The following is a 16114-nucleotide window of genomic DNA, read 5'->3' as shown; positions in this document are numbered from 1 at the left end:
GTGATAACCATATCAGGCTCAAATACATAAGTCTTGCATAGTGCTCACCATGTTTTGCATCCAAAATAGGTGTAGTTGTCTGAATTGTATAATTTTGCATGGAAAATATAACCATGCTCGGTCTTCAAGTAAACTTTATTTTCCTCCGTAGTATGACTGAAACCTATCTTATCTAATATAAAAACTCTTGCATGGCAGGGGATACGCTAGTAGAATAGTAAAAAAATATAAGTTGAAGCAAATGAAGCAGATGTCATGCTTAATTACGAAAAAAGACTTGTCGTTGTGACTTACTGTATCCACTTCGAAGTTCTCGTCCAGCTTGATGCTGAAGCGCCTATCATCATCTAGGAAGATTCCGTCGCACAGGCCGCGCTCGTCTTCGCAGTATTTGCAAATACCGAAATCCTTTTCGTCGTCAGACATTTCCTATGTTCATAGTTAAAACATTAATTGAAAATCGATCAAAGACAACTACCAGGATACTCAACACACAAATACGGGGCACTTGATATTTCCTTCATATTCTGGAACAAGTCATGCCAAAATTCACGGAAAAATCTGCCATGACCTTTGCTAAAATAGGACATATCAAGCGCCTAAAATTTGTCGGAACGGAAATGAATCAACACTCTGGCAAAACATAGGCCACTCGGAGGTGTAACCTGCAAACATGACCGGCCACTTGGATATTGAGCAACACAAGATATACATTTCAAAATATCTTATAGGACTCAAATTAGCATGCATTCAATAAGCAAAAGTAAATCATCTCATGAGTCCATACATCGTCGAATATTATCACTAATACATCACGAATAGTGTCATACATATAACATCACTAATACAACTAAAACCCTAGCACACGACGGGTATCGGCGCGGGCGGTGGACACCCACAGAGAAGGAACCATCACGGGATCATAGCTCCAGTGAGATCCCTGGAGAACCTGCCAGGTATTGGAGAACGACCTGTGCTCCAACGCAAACAAGTAGCGACGGACATGCGCGTCCTCCTCACTTGACACGGTGACGCACCACCTCCGTGGAGTCCTCGAGCCTCTAGACCGTCACTGGCCCACGCGACCGCCACCAAAGAAGGTTCGGGTCAACGACAGGCTGGCTCCTCACCAACCTGCGCCCCCCGGTAGGTAGCGCCTCCCAGTACCACCCCGGCGGAGCCCAGTCCCGGACATGGCCGATATGGTCAAGCAGGTGTCGTCCTCCGCCGACTCGACGACGAGGATGCGGGATAGGCATCGTCCACGTCGAGGCAGGAAAAATTGCTTTAACTAAAAAATAGCAACAATTTCTTACTAACTAGTTCTATTAATTCAACTAGTTCTTACTAAAAATAAACTTACTATAAATAAAAATATTCTAGTACCTAATTAGTACCTGGTTCTTACTAACTACTCTCTCCGTTCATATTTACTCGTCGTGGTTTTAGTTCAAATTTGAACTAAAACCATGACGAGTAAATCGGAACGGAGGGAGTAATTAGTACCTAGGAACTACTGCCCTGATTACCATATACGTATCCATTTTTAACTAGGGTTCGTACTACCTAATTAAATAGGGTTAATACTAATTGTAATTAACTAACCAGCAGTAAAAATAGCCTAGGGTTCATACTAACTAGCACTAAATAGCTAGGGTTCATACTAAGCAAACAAGAGGGATCAGAAGGGGAGAGTGCTTACAGAGGGCGGGGAGAGAGATGTGGTCCGGGGAGACGACGACACCGAGGTGCGGCGAGGCGGGGTCGGGGGAGACGGCGGCGAGGCGGCGGCGAGGCGGGTCGAGGGAGACGGCGGCGAGGTAGGGTCGGGGGAGACGGCGGCAAGGCGGAGGCGACGAGGGGGAGAAGAGAGAGTGGGGAATTGGGGGAGGAGGCAGATTAGGAGAGGGAATCAGGCCGTACGGGGGGTTAGGTGAAAATAGCTATAACAATAGCGTGGGGTCTCAAAACGCGCTGCTGCTAAAATCCATAGTAGTAGCGCTGTTCCTAGAAGGGCGCTACTACTATACCTAGCACGCGGGGAACAGTGTGGCAATTATAGTAGTAGCGCATTCTGCCCCTGCCGTGCTACTGCTAAGCGGGTAACAGTAGCGCCATTTTATCAGACGCGCTATTGCTCAGTAGCAGTAGTGCCTCATTTTAACAAACGCTACTGGTAAGATTCTATGTATAAGGTTTTCTCTAGTAGTGACACATGACATGCAGTGGTTAGTTCGTTGCACAAGAACAAATACAACCCACGTCAGCACACACACATCTTATAGCATCACATCCAATGGCTATAAAAGATGAATGAGACCAAATTATATCTCATCTAGATGAGTTCTAGCAAAACTGTATTAATAATACTTAGTACTCCTGCGCCATGTATCATATAAGTATCATGTAGTACTTTATTTATTGCCATGTATGACACATAGTTCACGAGCCCTCTCTATATGTACCACCTTTTTTTTTAATTTCAAGTTTTGCTTCATGGCGCAATCCATCGATACTACTACTGTACAAAAGTGGAGTATATACATTTTTTAAAAGGCTAGAGGGCGGGGCAGTCTAGCTCGGTCGGTTTCACGAGAGGCGAGGGCCTTTGTGATTTGACGGCTCATTAATGCTGTCAAATCGAATAGTACTGCACCGCCCGCTGCACGCCCGACGCCTCCATTAAACCCCTCCGTTAAACCCGCATGCAAACCAAGAATCCTACTCCGGCCACACGTCCGTTCATGAGCGGGCCGGAATTAAACGCAACACTGGCCGAGCTCCTCCCGTCCGCCCTCAGTTTAAATGAGGCCAGACGCCGGCTAAGCTCCTACCGTCCGCCCTCTATTTACACGAGGCCAGAAAGACAGCGGGCAAGAATCGCACCCCTCTGCCGCTCCCCCATCTCCTCCTTCACCATTTTCTCCACCCTTCTGATGGCTTCCGATGAGCCGTTCTCTGGCATATTACCCGGCTGGGTGGCCCGCCGAGCCCTCCGGATACGGGCGAGGCCGCTCGGTGCTTCACCAACCTTGCTTGGGCCGACGGAGCCAGTTGCCGCCACAAGCAGGCGCGTGGTTCAGCAACTCGCCGCTCCAGTTCAGCTCGATGAGGAGTGGCGAGTTGCTCCACGCTGGCACGGTGGCGAGCACGCTGGTACGGGCGCCGTCGCTGCCGCATCGTACCGCGCCACCAGTGTCTGCGGTGGCCGCGCCTCCCGTGTCTGTGGGCGCGCCTCCCGTGCCTGCGGCAGCGCCATGCAGGCAGAGACAGAAGTCGGGTGCGTGGAGAGCGATCAGTCGGTGGCCAGCTTCTCCCTGTCCACCGCCATCATCGAGGAGAAGTAGAACACGGGAGGCCGCTGTCACTTGGGACCCATGAAGGCCACCGCCGAGGCGACGACCGCGGATTCAAGTGGTTTCTTTGCTGCTTCGTCTCTTCCAAGGACCTTCGTCGACCCCGCAAGTGTCTAACGGACATGAGGAAGACAAAGGGATCCGCGGGTGGCCATTTAGAACTAAAATAAGTCTAGATATATCCATTTCTAGGACAAGTATTTCCGTACGGAGGGAGTATTAATTATACAAGAGAGCCGGATTGGCACCTCTTAGTTCATGTAAATGTAATGAAATCCATCATGTTTATATGAAGATCCGGCTTTTTTATACGAAATCCTTAATGCTTATATGAAATCAGTCCGTGTTTGCATGAATTTCATCTGGTTGGTTAGAGTTGTAAAAATGTATGCCACTGGCGTTTGATGACGTCCTCCGCGGAAGGAAGCGAGAGGAAATTTGCCGGCTGCCGTTGGAGATGCTCTTTATGCTGGAAATAATAGAGTGACATCCAATCCATTTGTGTTAATTGCCTATATGATTGTTCCTCTATAAAAAGTTAATTGTATATACAGTGTACACGTGACTTGCAGGGTGGCTACAACTTCGTACAGAAAGTTAAAAGGAAACAAGTCCATCCTTAATATTCTAAGTACTCTGTGGGTTCCACTGTCAGTACACTAGCGAAAGAAGTATATATTAAATAAGTAGAGTAATATATAATATATAAATCTAAAGTTAAAAGACAGAATTCGAACTCATGTTAGCGCGTTGCGAGCATCCGGCGCTAACCAGCCCAGCACATTTTTGTTGTAGACCATGCTGGAGATATGTCTCCATGTCTACTCTTATATATACTCCATTCGTTCCTAAATATCTGTCTTTTTCAGATTTCAAATGGACTACCACATACGGATGTGTATGTAGACATATTTTAGAGTGTAGATTCACTCATTTTGCTACGTATGTCTTTTCAGGAAGGGGCCAGATTTGTCCTTGATTTATTTATGAAGTATCCAGATGGCACTGCACCGCCAAGAAAAGAGGGTAACATCAAAATTATGGACTATTTTTTTGAGTATATTGGTAAGGTCCGGTCATAGTCACTTGTTGAAATCTCCAAAAAAACAAATACTCCCTCCGTCCGGAAATACTTGTCATCAAAATGGATAAAAGGAAATGTATCTAGACGTATTTTAGTTTTAGATACATTTATTTTTATCCATTTTGATGACATGTATTTTCGGACGGAGGGAGTAGAAAACAGAGTTGGTGATGATGGTGTGCGTGCCATCCTGCAATATAGGCCGTCGGATGTATATCTAACTGATAGGAAAGAAACTATGGAAATTTTGCAAAAATATACCCACACGTCTCTCCACGTTCGCAAATAAGGCCTTCCCTCGTTCAGCCTTTTCTCTCACAAGATAAACTACTCATACAAATGCATCTTGATGTTCCGTGCAACGCACGGGCAGCTAGCTAATTTCTTTTAAAGTAGTTGCTGCGATAATTGGGTTGAAGTGATATGTTTTATGTCTGCCCCGAATGATTTCAGATTCACTAGTAGTAACAAAAAAAAGGTTGCCTTGTTAATTAACAGAAAACAGGGTGAAAACTATCACATGAGGCCGGTAAAAACAAGGCACACTGGGTTCAGCGTCATCGTTACTACAGTTGTGCGCGCGCGAGAAGTCTACATATCGAGGGGGCTACCGAGCGAGGCACCAAGACACAATGTTTGAAAGAGAAACCAATTGACCGATTATGATCAAATTGAGTTGTCACCCTTCTGCTGTCATTGTTGGGGAGGCAATGAGGCACAGAGGCACAACTAGTGAGTGTGTGTGTGTGTGTGTGTGTGTGTGTTTGAAAGAGGAATCGATAGATTATTATCAAGATCGATGTGCCACCCTACTCCTTCAGTGCCGGGTAGTGTGTGTGTGTGTGTATGTTTGAGAGAGAATCCAGTCGATAGATTAGTATCAAGATCGAGGTGTCACCCTACTCCTTCGGTGTCGTGTAGTGTGTGTGTGTGTGTATGTTTGAGAGAGAAGCCAGTCGATAGATTAGTATCAAGATCGAGGTGTCACCCTAATTCTTCAGTGTTGCGAAGTATGGGTGTGTGTGGGGGGAGGGGGCAGTGACACTCACATATCTCTACTCTTATAAAAAACAGAGTTGGTGATGATGGTGTTCCTCCCATCCTGCAATATAGGCCATCCGATTTATATCCGACGGACATGAAGGAAAATATGACAATTTTGCAAAAAGATACCCACACCCCTCTCCGCATTTGCAAATAAGGCATTCCCTCGTTCATCCTTTTCTCCCACAAGATAAATTTCTCATACAAATGCATCTTGATGTTCCGTGCAACCCACATGGGCATCTTGCTAGTAGGGAGAAGGAGTTTGTGTGACACAGATCTAGCTATATTAAGGGATAGGTAGATAGCATATGTGTGAGGGAAAATTCGAATCTGAACCCGAGCTCATCTGCACCTGCGCTCACGAAAAAAATCAAAATAAATACTGAAAAAATTCAAAAAATTCCAAAACAAATTGGGGTGGTGGAAAATTTGATGCGTGAGGTATGCTCCAATTTTCAAAACATTTGGACTTCTGTGCAGCTCTCAGCAAAAAAGACAAATCGGAGGTCTATAAAAATGTGTACTGTTCATATATTGTTCTGGTCTGATTTGTTTTTTTTGCTGAGAGCTGCACAGAAGTCCAAATGTTTTGAAAATTGGAGCGTACCTCACGCATCAAATTGTCTACCACCTAATTTTTTTTGGAATTTTTTGAATTTTTCTGAATTTTTTACGATTTTTTTTGACCGGGTGCAGATGCACCCAGGCACCGAAACGCCACTCTCGGGTGTGAGGAAAGACATTATTATACTTTGAGACATTAGTGGCTGTGGGTGGGCGGAATTAAAGGGGTGGGCGTGTTAGACATAGAAAGCATGTGTGTTTCTGTGTGAGAGACTTGTAGGACGGGGTAGAAAGATGAATTTAACCCTGACGGAGGGAGAAAAATACATGAAGTGCGTGTGTGTGATTCCGATGCCCACAGGGAAATGAGATATGTATGCGTGTGAGAGAAATTGCACAATTCATTCACGTATCACTATCTAGCGACCGTGGACGTGCATCGCTTGAACATAAGTCAATATCTACTTCGTATCGTGGCCAAAGGTACAATATCGATTCAATGCTATAAAGATTGAACACTCACATATCACATTTTTTTTCTATTTAAATAAATCTTTTTCAGTTGTGCATGCCAAAGTTACAGTGATGTTCTTTCAAACAAGCAATGTAGCTATCATGCACATGCACCATTGTTACTTTTGCATTCAAATTCATTAGTCTTGGATGATTTAAGTTTCTATTTTGAAGTAATATATGTAATATTCATATATGAATTCAACGGTTACGCAATTTATGAAATGGAGGCTATGTAATCATATGAGGTAACACTTTTAAGAAGCTAACTACAATATCCATTTCTTTTTGTGCGCCTCTACACTAACACGTCAATGCATTATGTTTAAAGTAAATAACCAATGGCACTAAATTATCTATTTACACGAGAAATACATAGGCTGAGCGTTTGATCCCTTTTTTTGTGAACGCGCCACTACACCCGTACGATTGGCCGCGCCCGTGTGAACGTCCAAGTTATCGGCTCATCATCCCGAGTTATTGTCTTTTTTTCTGGGGTGGACTTCACACCAGTTATTAACTGCTGACGCGTGCCCCGTGTACACAGTCTAGCATGACCTTCCCGCTAGCACGGTCCAAAATTAGTTGAAACTGGATACGAACGATCCCGCGGGTAGCAAAATCTCCCGCCTCCTTCTAAAATTTCCACCACCTTAGTCTTTAGCATGCGAAATCCCCCTTTTGTCCTTGGTGCACGGAGACCAACAGTTACAATACCGCCCTCATCTACATGATAGGTCAGGGCTGCTTTGGTAACTTCCGGTTCCCCCCACTACACGGCACCCCCATTTCCTCTCCCCCCTCCCGCAAAAACGACTAACTCCACAGAACCAGAGCATCTTACATCACGCCGTCCGTACTTCATCGCCCTTTCTCCCCTCCTCTCTCGAAACCCTAGACTGCTCATCCACCAGCGTACCATAGCCCATTCACTGCGAGTGGCGTCCACCTCGCCGGATCTGCTTCTGCGGCCACATCTACCCCTCCCACCTCCCCTAGAAACAAGTAGATTGCTCATCCACCACTGTACCACAGCCCATTCAGTGCCGGCCTTGTCCACGGCGCCGGATTTGCTTCGCCGGTACTCTCGTCAACCGCCGCGCATCTGCAGCGGCTCATTCGTACTCCCCACCGGAGACGCTTTGTCCACACCCCCCGGAGCCGCCCCACCGACGCCCCCGTCGACGGCCTTTGATCCTCTTCGCCGACACCTTCCTCAACCCTACCGGAGGCGCTTCGCCGACACCTTCCTCAACATTATCGGAGCCGCTTCGCCGACACCAGCGTCAACCCTAGCGGAGTAGCTTCGCCTATACCATTCTCAACCCTACTGGGGCCGCTTTGCCAACTCACAAGTCCACGGCCTCAGATCCGCTTCCTCGCACCCTCATCCAACCTACCAGAGCAGCTTCTGACGCCCCGTCCACGGCCGCAGATCCGCATCGTCGACACCACCCTTAACCCAACCACCGGAGCAGCTTCTGACGCCCCGTCCACGGCCGCAGATCTGCATCGTCGACACCATCCTTAACCCAACCATCGGAGAAGCTTCTGACGCCCCGTCCACAGCCGCAGATCCGCGTCGTCGACACCATCCTTAACCCAACCACCGGAGCAGCTTCACCTACGCCCTCGTCCACGGCCACAGATCCGCTTCGCCCACACTGTGTCCACCCTACCGGAGCCGCTCCACAAACACCCTACTCGACGGTTCTAGATCTCCTTACCGGACCCCGATAGCCAGCGTAGCGTCATCACCCTCGATGTTTCTAACCTGATTCCCACCGTCTGGAGAGATGCCAAGCACCCGCCACGGCCTAGGTACTTGTCACCTTTAAACCCGTCCAGCATCACCTGCCCGATGTACTTCAAATATACTAACCGATCGTTGTTACCTGTTATGCAGCTGGCAAAAACTACAAGGACGATGTTTCTTCTGGATCTAACAGCTTGGCCAACCAAGATCCTGGACTGAGGCATTGCTATGATCTTGTAAGCGCGTCTCTCTCTCTTGTATTGTTATGTGCCTGCCAGTGTGCTTTGCTAGGATTTTCGACCAATAATCCCTTTGTGCACACAATGATTTCTACTATTGGATGCTAAATTAGATATGTAGATGTCATACATGATACTACCTCGTACCTCCGTTCCTAAATATAAGTCTTTCTAGAGATTCCACTATAGGCTACATGCGGAGCAAAATGAGTGAATCTACACTCAAAAATGCATCTATATACATCTGTATGTGGTCCATACTGGAATCTCTACAAAGACATATATTTAGGAACAGGGATAGTACATTACACAAAATCGTAGGTGGCATGTAGGAATTCGAGTGCACTACATTACGCTCCCTTAGAGTGCCTGCCAGTCCAGCATACAGAGTCATGGATAATTTATGGTACGCACACAATCGTTAATTGGTGGTTTAAATATGCGCAAGGGATATGCAATGTAGTATCATGTAGAGATGTCTGAAATTAGCCGTGTCAAATTGCAGATAGGGTTACACGATGAAAAAGTACAAGATGTATGTGGCAATTTCATGGAACATCGCAAAAAAAGGAGAGGTAGTGGTGAGCCTATACAGTGTGCTATGGTACGTCACTCCTCCATTGCAATCATCGTGGCATGTTACTTGTATGCCAAATCTATTAGCCAAGTTTCTTAGGGACAGTTATTACGAGTTATCCTAAGAAAATAAGCACCTGTGAATATAAGCTCCATGTAATACGCCAACCAGTTCTTTTCATTGCGTTTTCAGCTTATCTTTAGTATGATCACTGGAAAGTCTAGATTGCATTATATATTTTTTTCATTTTGCTGCACATATGGAAATTAATTTGACTTGCAAACATCACAAATTGAACCCAGTGCAGTAATTAATATGATAGGAAAACAGACCATCACTATTTGCTCAAAATGCAAATACAAAGATACCATCTACTTGGCACAATCTACTTTGGTCAATGTTTTCCATAGAGATCCCATTGCCTAATTTAAACGAAGAACGCATGACCCACATTTAAATGAAGAACAATTATTTGTTGAAATTCATGGTCCAAGTGGCTGGTTATTATCATATAGCAGCACCACCTGAAAGCATCATATAGCAGCAGCAGCAGCAGCTCATAGCAACTCATCATACAACAGCAGCAGTCTGCAATTCATCATATACCAGCAGCAGGAGCAGCTCATAGCAATTCATCATATAGCAGCAGCAGGAGCAGCTTGTAGCAACTCATCATATAGCAGCAGCAGCAGCAGCTCATAGCAATTCATCATATAGCAACAGCAACAGCTCATAGCAACTCATCATACAGCAGCAACATCTCATAGCAATTCATCATATAGCAGCAGCAGGACCAACTCATAGCAATGCATCATATAGCAGCAGCAGAAGCAGCTCATAGCAATTCATCATATAGTGGATCAGAATGAAAATTTGGCAAAAAAATCAGAGGAGATCCTCACCTTGTTGGATGAGCTCATCCTTCAACAGCACCTCAAGGCAATGGCCTGGGAGGAGGGGAGAGGGAACAAGGTGCCTTCTGCCGCAGTGTGGCATCAGCCGTAGTTGTGTAGTGCCCGCTGGAGTAGTGTGTTGGACGAACCACATTGGAGAAGCTGCTGGAGACCATGAGAATGAGGGGCGACGCCAGAGGGAGGAGCAGCCAGGGAGATTTGCCCCTACCCGCCGGCCATGTAGCCTAGCTGGACATAGCATCGTCGAGGACTAGGCCAGATGGGACCAGTGGCGACGGCTCGCTGGAGGAACCCTAGTGCTGCATCTTTATGGAGTACGACTTGGCAAAAACAAGAAATATGAAGCTGGTGTTGTGCTTATTTGAGCAATTGACCGGTCTGAAGATTAACTTCCATAAAAGCGAGTTGTTCTGTTTTGGTAGAGCTAAAGAGGAACAAGATGCATATAAGCAATTGTTTGGATGCAAAGTGGGAGCACTGCCTTTTACTTACCTAGGTATTCCCGTTCACCATCGTAAGTTGACAAACAGAGAATGGAAGTGTATCGAGGATCGGTTTGAGAAGAAACTGAGCTGCTGGAAGGGCAAACTCATATCTTATGGAGGCCGATTGATTCTTATTAATTCGGTGCTCACGAGTATGTCTATGTTTCTTTTGTCCTTCTTTGAAGTCCCAGTTGGAGTTAGGAAAAGGCTGGACTTCTATCGGTCCCGTTTCTTCTAGCAGAGTGATGAACTTAAGAGAAAGTACCGCTTAGCCAAATGGGATATCATCTGCCGACCAAAAGACCAAGGGGGTCTTGGTGTTGAGAATCTTGAAGTTAAGAATAGATGCCTTCTCAGTAAGTGGCTATATAAGTTATCAGCAGAGACTGAGGCAACTTGGGTGTAGATTCTTCGTAGCAAGTATCTGCACTCTAAGACTTTGTCGCAGGTGACAGTGAGACCCACTGATTCGCCATTTTGGAAGGGGCCTATGAGAGTTAAAGCTACTTTCTTTAATAGAACAAAGTTTATTATCGGTAATGTTAATAACACTCGCTTCTGGGAGGATACTTGGCTGGGAGAAACGTCGTTGGCGCTTTAGTATCCGTTGTTGTATCGTATTGTGCAGCGACGTGATGCTCTGGTTGCAACGAGTTTATAGTCCACTCCCCTTAATATTCAGTTTAGGAGGGTGCTTATTGGTGACCGGTGGGAAGCATGGATTCATCTGGTGAGTAGATTGATGGAGGTTCAGCTCACTCATCAGCCCGATCAGTTGTGTTGGAAGCTTACTAGATCTGGTGAATTCACAGTCAAGTCGATGTACATTGATGTCATCAACTCTAGTGCTATTCCTAATTTCAAACATGTTTGGAAAGTCAAGGTTCCTTTAAAAATCAAAGTGTTTATGTGGTTTGTACATAAACAAGTCATCTTAACGAAAGATAATTTGGTTAAGCGCAACTGGACAGGCTCTACTAGGTTTAGTTTCTGTGATCGGGATGAAACTATCAAGCATCTTTTCTTTGATTGCCCATTGGCGAGGGTGTTGTGGCGATCGGTGCAAATTGCCTTTAACATTACTCCTCCGAATTCGGTCAGGTCGTTATTTGGAACGTGGCTTGTTGGGATAGAGTCCGAAACAGCTAGACAAATTTGCGTAGGAGCATGTGTGTTGTTATGGGCAATTTGGAACTGCAGAAATGATTTGGCTTTTAACAGAACAACAACTATTCATTTTTTGCAGGTTTTATTCCGGGCTACTACGCTAATCCGTATGTGGTCCTTACTCACTCCGACGGAGGCCAGGGAGCGTTTGGTTACTGGATCTGTCCGGTGGAAGATGGTAGCGCGGGATACCTTCAACCGGTTTGGATGCAGTCATGTAATAGGATAGGCGATTAGTTTACCTATCTTTCTTATGCTAGCCGGTTGTGGCTTTTGGGACTTTTTGATTTTGGCTTTGTAGCTCTTTGTGAGCCAGCCTCTTATTTATTTGCAGACTGCAAGACATTGTTTAACTACTTTATTTATTTATAAATGTGGCGTATGCATCATTCTGATGCAGAGGTCGGGGAGTCCCCCTTTTTGAAAAAAAGTTGTCACTGAAATGGATATATCTATCCTGTGATGGGTGCGCGCAATCAGAATTTGGGGGATAGGACGTGCTAGTTCGTGTGATGGTCGAACTAACTGAGTCTCGTGTGATCATGGTTGCAGTAATTTCTGTACCGGACTAGATTGGGATAAGGATATTGGGCTACTGGTCCATGTTGGGTGGGAAGGGAGACAAGGTGGGCTATGCCTTGTGTTTGGGCTAAATGCTTGGATACCCTCATATCACGCGTAAATATTTGTTTTCCCCCACACAGTATGTAGTATACATTGTATATACACAATTGTTTTGCCAAAAATAATGCGCATTAAACTAAATACCCATGAAATGATGTGGGTCGCCCCTGCCAAGTAGGGTTGTTAGCGCAGTCCAAATACCAAATCATGTACTATATCTTAGTCATGCCAACTAGGTAAAAATTTAGTGTGACATCTTATCTAGTATATACCAACATAAAAAGATCCATAGAGGTAGAACCAAAACATCTTGGCCATCAAATCATGTGGTCTAGTATTTTAAATAGCTCCAATGTTGAACACCAAACACTTTATAGTGCTAAAATTACCCTCTACTGCCACTGTTATAAACACGTTTAGACACATTGTCATGCCATAAAATCCACCGGACAATTGTATCCTACCAATTATCAACATGCAATTAATGTCCTACCTACTATACAATTGATGTCTTACCCAATATAGATGTGCAATTAGTATATTGCTTAAAATCAACAATATGTTAATCTAAATGTGGATCTTCGCACCAAATCTAAGATATCTCATAAACTTTCTCTCATAAGGACATTAACTGAGGATTGTTTAGATATGCATAGGGATTGCTATATCTAAATATCTATTTAATTGATGCCATCCCATACATTTTCTTAATATTAAATAGATATCCGTGTAAACTTAGTAAGCATTGATATTTCTAGTATCTATTTAATGTCATTAAATATATTGATGCCTTTTACTATATAGGCCATCTATTTGGGGACGGAGAGGGAGGAGTAGTAGCAACGATAGCCATGGCCAAGCGCTTCAACTTAGCGGCGCCGCTGCTGCTCACCTTAACCTTCTTGTTCTGCAGCTGCTCCATGATCTCTTCTTCTTCCCAAGCAGCGTCGCCCGCTGGCTTCCTCCAATGCCTCACGAAGGCTAACATCTCAGTGTTCGAGCAGGGCCAAGATTTGTTCAACACGCAGCTTGACAAATACATTAGGAACCCAAAGTTCCTCGCAAATACCACCGGGAGGCCGCTCTATGTCGTGATGCCGGCGAATGCTCACCACGTGCAGATCGCCGTGCGCTGCGGCAGCCTAAACGGGATGCCCATCCGCGTGCGCAGCGGCGGGCACGACTATGAGGGCCTGTCGTACCGGTCCGTGGACACCGAGGGCTTCGCGATGCTCGACATGTCGGAGCTACGCACCGTGGTCGTCGACAACCAGACGTCGACGGCGTGGGTGGAGTCTGGCGCGACGCTCGGCGAGCTCTACAATGCCATATCGAAGGCGAGCAACCTTCTGGGGTTCCCGGCCGGCGTGTGCTTGACCGTCGGCGTAGGAGGCCATTTTAGCGGTGGTGGCTTCGGCACGCTGATGCGCAAGCACGGGCTAGCTGTGGATAACATCATCGACGCCGAGTTGGTGGACGCCAATGGGACGCTCCTGAACAAGACCACCATGGGTGACGACGTCTTCTGGGTCATTCGAGGCGGCGGCGGCGGGAGCTTCGGCGTCGTGCTGAGGTGGCGGGTGAGGCTCGTGACCGTCCCGGCGACGGTGTCGGTGTTCAAGGTCTCGGTGTCCAACAGCCAGGGCGCCGCCGTGCACGCGGTCACCAAGTGGCAGAAGGTCGCGCCGGCCCTGCCGTCTTCCGAGCAGTGTTCCTCGGCACGTGTGACGCGCTCCTGCCTCTGGTGATGAGCAGGAGCGATGGCATCCCGGAGCTGAATTTGAGCCGCTCCAAGTGCAAGGAGATGAGCTGGATCGAGTCCGTGGCCTACGTCAACAACGCGACCGTGGAGAACCTCCCGAAGCGGACCACCTCCGAGTTCGACTCCAGCCATGGCTTCAAGGCGACGACGGACTACGTCCGGCGCCCCATTCGCCGGGAGGTGTGGGCCAAGATCTTCCACAAGCAGCTCAGGCAGCCGAACGCGCAGGTCGTCTTGGTCCCATACGGCGGGAAGATGAGCAACGTGCCAGAGGACGCGACGCCGTTCCCACACCGTGCCGGCGTGCTGTACAGCATGCAATTGTACAACTACTGGCCGGTGGATTCGGCAGACGGCGGAGCCACGGAGACCAAGTGGGTGAGGGACATGTACGCCTTCATGGCGCCGTACGTGAGCTCCAAATCCAAGCCAAGGGGAGCCTACTTCAACTGCAGGGACCTGGATCTCGGCCCCAATTGGGGGCCAAAATACTTCAAGGGTAACTACCAGAGGCTCACCAAGGCCAAGGCTGAGATCGACCCCCACAATTACTTCCGCAATGAGCAAAGCATTCCCCTGCCAAAACGAGCATCTTAATTGTTCCCCTATTTTCTCCTCCTTTTGAATCAGCTGCAAAATATTTTGGTTGAAGCATCTTAATTGTTGTGGACTGCAAGCCTTCGTTTTACTACATGCATGGTAGGTACAATATATCTACATGTACGCATTCTATCTTGAAATCACCTTCTATTAACAATAAAAATAATTCAAATTATTATTCAATAAAATAATAAAAATATAGTATTAATGAAATATTTCTTATATCACTTCTGAAATAAACTGAGCTCTTCATCATAAGTTCGTTACCATTGAGGTTAACGGTGTCCCATAGGCTAATTGCATTAAGCATATCATACGCCATTGTTTTAGACCCTAAATTGCAAAAAATAAAGAAAGCAGAACTTTTATATAATAGATCAAAAGAACACTAATTTTGAAGATTAATCAAGGGGCAAATCAGAAAGGAAGGAGTATGAAAATTTGATCAAATTGTGGTTGTCTTGTAACTGTAAGCAATACGAACTGCGTAGTCTCACAGCGTGATTCAAAAACGGTACAACAAATTGCTAGAAAAACAATCGGTAGCATGATTATCCCTTTGTGTATTACTTTCTTCGTTCATCCATGACTAGCATGATTATCCCTTTGATGTCTGATGTCTCTATGCCTGAGTAAAAACCCCACTTCTCTTGAATATGGAGGAACCCTAGTATGTTTAGGCGTTGAACACCGATGGAATTTGATATCATCTTTGTATGTTTATGTTAATAAGCTTTTAGAAGTTGGGTGAGGTCGACCACTCAACATTTTACCTTAGGGACATGAAGATTATTACTGTCAATGCGGTAGTGGGTTTGCGGAGGTACCCAGTGACATAAGCTATCTCCCTCCTTCCCAGAACAGTCGACAGGGGATTCCCGGAGACCGCCTTTAGCTATGTCCACGGGGATACCCTTAATCCCTGCTGTCATAACCTGCATGTGAGGAGGAATGGTGGTGGCATATGTGATATGTGGCTGCGCATGTATGCACAAATTATACTTGGCTCTGTCCACTTATGGAAACATACGTAGTTGCTTAGATCACTACAAAACGTGTGCTATTCTGTGACGAAAATCCTCGTGATGAAAAAGAAAACGTCACCTAAGATCATTTATGTTTTTTTGTCACCAACTGACTTCCTCCCTGGGAGCGTCTCAACTAGTTTGGTGACGTTCAGACCGGATTTAAGGTGACGCATTTCACCGTCACTAGGCATGTGTATATCCCGTGATGATTTTTAGTGTCAGATAAAATATTGGACAGGTTGGAGAAAGGATAAAAAAAATCGTGCGATGGGGTTCACAATGTAGTATCTGATTTTCTTCCATGGCAGAGTTTTAGACATGTTACAATCAAACTTTTAGGGGCTATGAGTTGAAATGCTCGTATCAAAATCCCTTGACTTTTTTCATACATGCTCTCA

At 45.9% G+C, this 16114-nt stretch overlaps 1 pseudogene; it reads left to right on the top strand.

The window, feature by feature from the left end:
* The first annotated feature begins 13177 nt into the window (after positions 1-13177).
* On the top strand, positions 13178-14685 carry LOC123047660 (berberine bridge enzyme-like Cyn d 4; annotated as a pseudogene).
* The last annotated feature ends 1429 nt before the right edge of the window (positions 14686-16114 follow it).

This window comes from Triticum aestivum, chromosome 2B, assembly GCF_018294505.1.
Source record: "Triticum aestivum cultivar Chinese Spring chromosome 2B, IWGSC CS RefSeq v2.1, whole genome shotgun sequence".
Classification (NCBI taxonomy): Eukaryota; Viridiplantae; Streptophyta; class Magnoliopsida; order Poales; family Poaceae; genus Triticum; species Triticum aestivum.
This window is presented reverse-complemented; position numbering and strand designations above follow the sequence as displayed.